The 5,546-nt window shown below is 46.1% G+C and overlaps 1 non-coding gene across 1 annotated transcript; it reads left to right on the top strand.

Moving 5' to 3' along the window:
- The first annotated feature begins 4,520 nt into the window (after nucleotides 1-4,520).
- On the top strand, nucleotides 4,521-4,624 carry LOC115870916. Its single transcript, XR_004046996.1, has one exon. It is a non-coding gene; the product is annotated as a U6 spliceosomal RNA (small nuclear RNA).
- Nucleotides 4,625-5,546: the final 922 nt, after the last annotated feature.

Genomic DNA, 5,546 nt, shown 5'->3' with positions numbered 1-5,546 from the left:
TCTTGGCCACACATCCCTATGGTCAGATACCCCAGATCTTGCCATCACCACTTCCAAATCGGGCTCCATTACCCTACTCCTCACTCATCCCCGGGGGGCCACTTACTCAGGCACCCCAACAACTCTAAGACATCCGACTTACCGTATTTTCTCACCTAACCTCAAACTCTCTCCTTCACATCCCTCTACGATCTGGCTTAAAGTAAGTGGTCCTCAGGGGCAACCACTTGTGGCAGCTACATCATCTCCTGTCAACTTGCAAAGGGGTGGAGTTCAGCCTGTCAATCAGGTGACAGCTTGATTGCCTCATGTGGAGGGGCTATGGAGATAAATAGCTCACTGGAGACCAAACCTACTCTCTCTGCTTTGTCTTCCTTCCAGACATTCCTGTTGACAAGCCACATGGAGCTACACTGATGGAGCCAGAGCCCTGGAGCTGGAGGAGCCATGTAGAGACCCAAGCCAGTGCTGAGATGCTTCCACAAGACTTTTCACCCACTGGCCTGTGATCTTCCTGCTTTCTATATCATTGCAAGTGCTGCGTGAATCTGTAGAAGAATTCATGGACTAGTATCAGACATATGGGCTAATATCAGACTTATGGACTTGATCTGGGCTAGGCCGGGATGTTTCCTTAATATACAATGACTCTTTATATATACACACACGAGTGTCTCCCTGGATTTGTTTCTCTAGTCAACCCGGACTAACACACCACTCCCTTGCAAAGTACCTGTAACTTCTCTGTAACCTCACCTAGCAGAGCCACAACCTTAATTAAACCAGATGTCATTTTGTTCCAGGCCTGCGTCTGAGCAAGCGTCACTTGCACATAACTGTCCTGTCTGGATTCCCTTCAAAATTACCTCAGCCCTTTCCAGTGATTTCTTCATATGACCAGAAAACTTGGCTCCCCCTGGCGTAGGCTCCTCAAGAGGTTATCTGTCCTCAAATCTCCCACACCCACTCCTCACTGCACTCTCAGCCAAGAGTGAGACCACCAAAACCGGCTCATGAAAGTGGCTGCAAGCAGCTGGCACCACCTCCTCCTCTGGCCTAATCCTCTAACCCCCTGAGTCAACCCAGTGCCTCGCCCCAGAGAGTTGTGGTTGGCTACTCTGCCCAAAGCAGCCTCTTCCCACCATTCTCTCTCATGCTACCTGAATTTTTCTTCAGCATACCAGGTCTCGGTACTGGGAACTGTCTATTGAGTTATTCAGCATGAGCTTATGAGAGTGTCAACTCCTGACTCACGGTGGCATTCCCAGCACCTGGAATACTAGATGCTCAGTAAACACCTGCTGACTAGGTCAGAGCCCCACCCCACCCCACTCACCCCACCCCAAAAGAAAAAACATTTTCACCACGCTGAAAACTGAGGTGGTAATCAGTAAACCAGATAGGCATGGAGTGGAAGCTGGAATTTCCCATGTGCCTTAACTCTAGATTTACTTTCTGAATGAAGAATCTTTGGCACCCACAAATCCCTCCTTCACATGCAGATGAGAAACACAAACCTGTGAGAATATGCTCTGAGCTCCTTGGACCGATTCCTTACTTTCTAAATCAAACCTTGGCAACGCTGACAAATGATCTCCTAGTGCACGCAGTCAATAACTGCCAGCAAGGCTCCTAAAAGTGTTCATTGTCTCTTACCTCTCATTTTTTAATTTTTATTTTTATTTCCCATTATTGAACTAAAATGAACACATCATGCAATTCAATAGCCCAAGCATACCGAGAAGGGTTGCACAATGAACTATGGAACATTTTCTTCCTTCTTGTGCCCACGGTTGACTCCCTCCCCCACACCCCACCTCCTCCCATGCCCCCAGGGAATTGTAATTTCATCTACTGTCTTCATGAATCCTGGTTTCCCTATAGAAACATAACACAAAGACAAGGAAAGGGGGGGGACCCAGCAACAATGATGATATAAAACAGTGAAATACCTCAAGCCAAGAAAAAGCAGACAATATTAATATTTGGAGATCAACTGAAAATGGGTCCAAAGGGAGAGGTAATGGTGCTACATCCCAGTCTAAGTGCAGTTACTGAGAAACTCTGTACAATGCTCTTTGTCTGATATTGGGGCTGTTCACATTCCTAGTTTGTGGGCAGTGAGGATTCACTGGGAGCTCATTCCATGTAGGGACCCTGCAAAATGGATTTGGACTTCCACTATCAACCATAGTGTTTCAAAAACCAAGTATTTAGAATTTAGGCACTGGTACTATTCCCTCCTCCAAGTTTGGATCTTGTTGTTTACAATCCTTGGATCACACAGACCAGTGTGCTTTTTCTCTGTGAACTAAGCTGACTCCTCAATTAGATGGCTGCTTGCTTAGTGTAATGGTTACACGCTGCAATCCATATGGTTGGCAGTTCAAAACCACCACCAGCAACTAAAGATAAAGACTGGGCTTTCTACTCCTGTAAACAGTTACAATCATGGAAACCCACAGGAAGTCACTAATGAGGCAGCATTGACTCAGTGGGCAGTGAATTTTATTTTGTTTTGAAAGAAGCCTTTTAGATCCCAGATGCTTGCTATTTTTCCTGATAGCTGGCCATCACTTGATTTCTTCACACCCTGTGCTGTGACACTCATATCTTCAGTGATCTCCTCCTGAGGGCAGTGTCATGTCAAAAGAACTAATTGTTCTTATGTTAGGGCTATAATCAAGTGAGAACTCACAATGAATTCATATAATTACGGTTTCTATAAGTCCCTGGTCCACAAACCTTTCTTTATAATGTGCCATGGCTACTTTGCTAGAATAGCTAAAGAGAAACAACTGAGCTTGTTAGAACTTGATGTAAACTAAGTCGGTCGTCTCTGAGTGGGGGCTGGAGCATCTGTTGCTGTTTCTGAACTGTTCCAGTTGGAAGAAGATACTGGACTGAGTTCATCAGAACTGTTACCCTGAAAGGGGGTGGTCTGAACCCACCAGTGACACAGTGGAAGCAAAACCCCGGTGAGCTGCTTCTCTTCAGATTACAGCCACGAAAACCCTCCGTGCTCTGTAAAGCCCTGGGTCACCATGAGTCAGCACTGACTGGGCGGCAACTAGCAACAGCAACACCATCAGCTATTGGAAGGCACTTCTGTAATAAAGCGAAACAAGTGCTGAAGTCATAGCAGGGGCACATCAATAATCTGTGTTATCACAACCATGTGTGACTTGATTGAAAATGAATGGCCCTGGGTGGGGGAGCGAAGGGGCAAAAATGAGGAGCTGATACCAAGGGCTCCAGGAGAAAGACAATGTTTTGAAGAAGATGATGGCAACATATGTACAAATGTGCTTGACACATGGATGCATGGATTGTGAGAAGACCTGCACGAGCCCCCAATACAATGATTTTTAAAAACAAAGAAAATGAATGACCCTGGCTTCTCATCCCAGATAAGACTGTCCCATAAATATTAGTATTGACATTAATATTGAGATGAGTATGTCCAGATACATATAATCTTTAGGGTGCTTTAGTTTAGTTGTTCCACAAGAACAAAATAAAGAAAAAGTAGGTCATCTCCAGGGGAGGGCTTTCAACAAATTTCTGGAGGACAAAAAGCAGATGGTGTCTGGAGACCAATGTGAAAGGACAGAGAGCCCCCACCTAGATTTCAGGCAGTGGGCTCTGAAGCCAAGGAGACCACCATCTATCTGATAGAGTCCAAAAAATCCCAGGGACTCAGGCGGAAGACAGGTGGACAGAGAGAAGCTCAAACCAAAGGCAATCATTACAAGTCTCCATGGGAACAGCTGCCCCAGCTCCACCCTCTCTCACACTCCCCTGGGAGTGGTCTGTCACCCTCAACCCAGTATCACTGTACAGGGTCTTCCCTAGAGGCACTGCCCAGCCTCTGAAGGCTTGTCCTGGGCAGCCCCAAAGCTGCAGCTGCTCCCACAGAAAAGCCCTTCACACTTGGCCATGGAGGGGACCGCGGCACAACATAACCCACTCACACTTCGCCCTCAGATCACTGTCCACGCAGTGTCCCAAGAGACAAGATGCTGCAGAGCCTGTAGATGATGCAACATCCTGGCATACTGCTTATTCAGTGGTGAAAATACAGAGCTGATCAGGAGTGAACCCCCTTAAAGAGGTTCAACTTTGAGCATCACCTTATAAACCAGTGGTTCTCATGTTATGGTGACCCCCCCAACCATAAAATTATTTTCGTTGCTACTTCATCACTGTCATTTGCTACTGTTATGAATCGGGTGACCCCTGTGAAAGGGTCGCTTAACCAACAAAGGGATCGTGACCCACAGGTTGAGAACCGCTGTTATAAACAAATCTTAGAAACTCAGCTGGGCCTGTGAACCTCAATGAATAGTTTATCAACTTGGAGATAATGTCAAAAGGCAGCTGGAAGGAAGGAGAATGCAGGCAAGGAAAGAGGGTGGGACTACCCTTACTGTGCAAAGCAGAATTCCAGAGACTCAACCAATGGTCTCTGGAACAAGAAGTCAGGCTTTCATAAAGGTTTTAAGGACTCAGGAGGAAAGTTGCTTCAGCAGCACCTATACTAAAATTGCAACGATACAGAGGAGATTCGCATGGCTCCTGAGCCAAGGACGACACACAAATTCATGAGGCATTCCATATTTTAAAAAATAATAAAGAAATTAAAGACTCTGGAGGAGGTGCAGGGGTGAGTGGCTAAAAGGAAGACTGAGGATGCGAAGTCATGGCCTCCACTTCCACAGCAGGAAGTCACTAGAGGGGGGTGGGTGGTGATAAATTCAGAAACTCCAATGGATGCATGCTGTGCATTATATTCATATTCCATTGTGCGAGTATTATGCTTATTAGGTTGAGAGAGAGACATAACTCCAGCAGAACAAGAAATAACTAGCTGAAGTGGGGGGCCTGGAGATCAGGAATTAGGATGGGGCACGGTCTGTTGTTTTTTAGGGTAGAAGTCCTATTTGATTTGCAAGTGTCTCCAGCTTAGGACGAGTTTCCTTATCTCAACTCCACAGCTTGGTCAGTTGACGATTTCTTTTTTGTTAAGTTTTCATTATCCTTACATTTCATTGTCAGTCTCTTTAGAAACCCAGTCTATATTTGTCTGGGGGGTTGGAAACATGGCAAATACACTTACAGCGTCAACATCCACCTGCTTCCTACTCCTCCAGTTACATGCATGTTATGTAAGCAAAACAAACCAAAACAACCCTCACACGCGGACAACTGTAAGTGCAGTTGTAAGAACCAATAGCAACTGCAGTCCGTCCTGAGACCTTCACTAGGCCTGCATTAGCTATGCATATGCATGCCCTGCGAAAGCATGGCCAAGAGAATGAAACACCTGCACAAAACGCTGGTCGCTGTTTTGAAGTAAGAGAAAAGGCGTCCTGGGCACAGCAGGTTGGGAGCAGGCAACAAGCGGGTTAAGCTGGATGCTGCATAGCTATGGTAACAGATGTAGCTAATTTAGGATGCAAGTGAGGGTTTGGGAAGGCTCGGAGAGAAACGTGGTGTTAAGAGGGGGAAGGGAGGAGCATACATTCCAAATAAAGGAACGCTGA

This window comes from Echinops telfairi, unplaced genomic scaffold, assembly GCF_000313985.2.
Source record: "Echinops telfairi isolate 266 unplaced genomic scaffold, ASM31398v2 ScPeMD7_2573;HRSCAF=3158, whole genome shotgun sequence".
NCBI classification, from domain to species: domain Eukaryota; kingdom Metazoa; phylum Chordata; class Mammalia; order Afrosoricida; family Tenrecidae; genus Echinops; species Echinops telfairi.
Note: the sequence above shows the minus strand (reverse complement) of the source record. Positions and strands in the feature narration are given on the sequence as shown.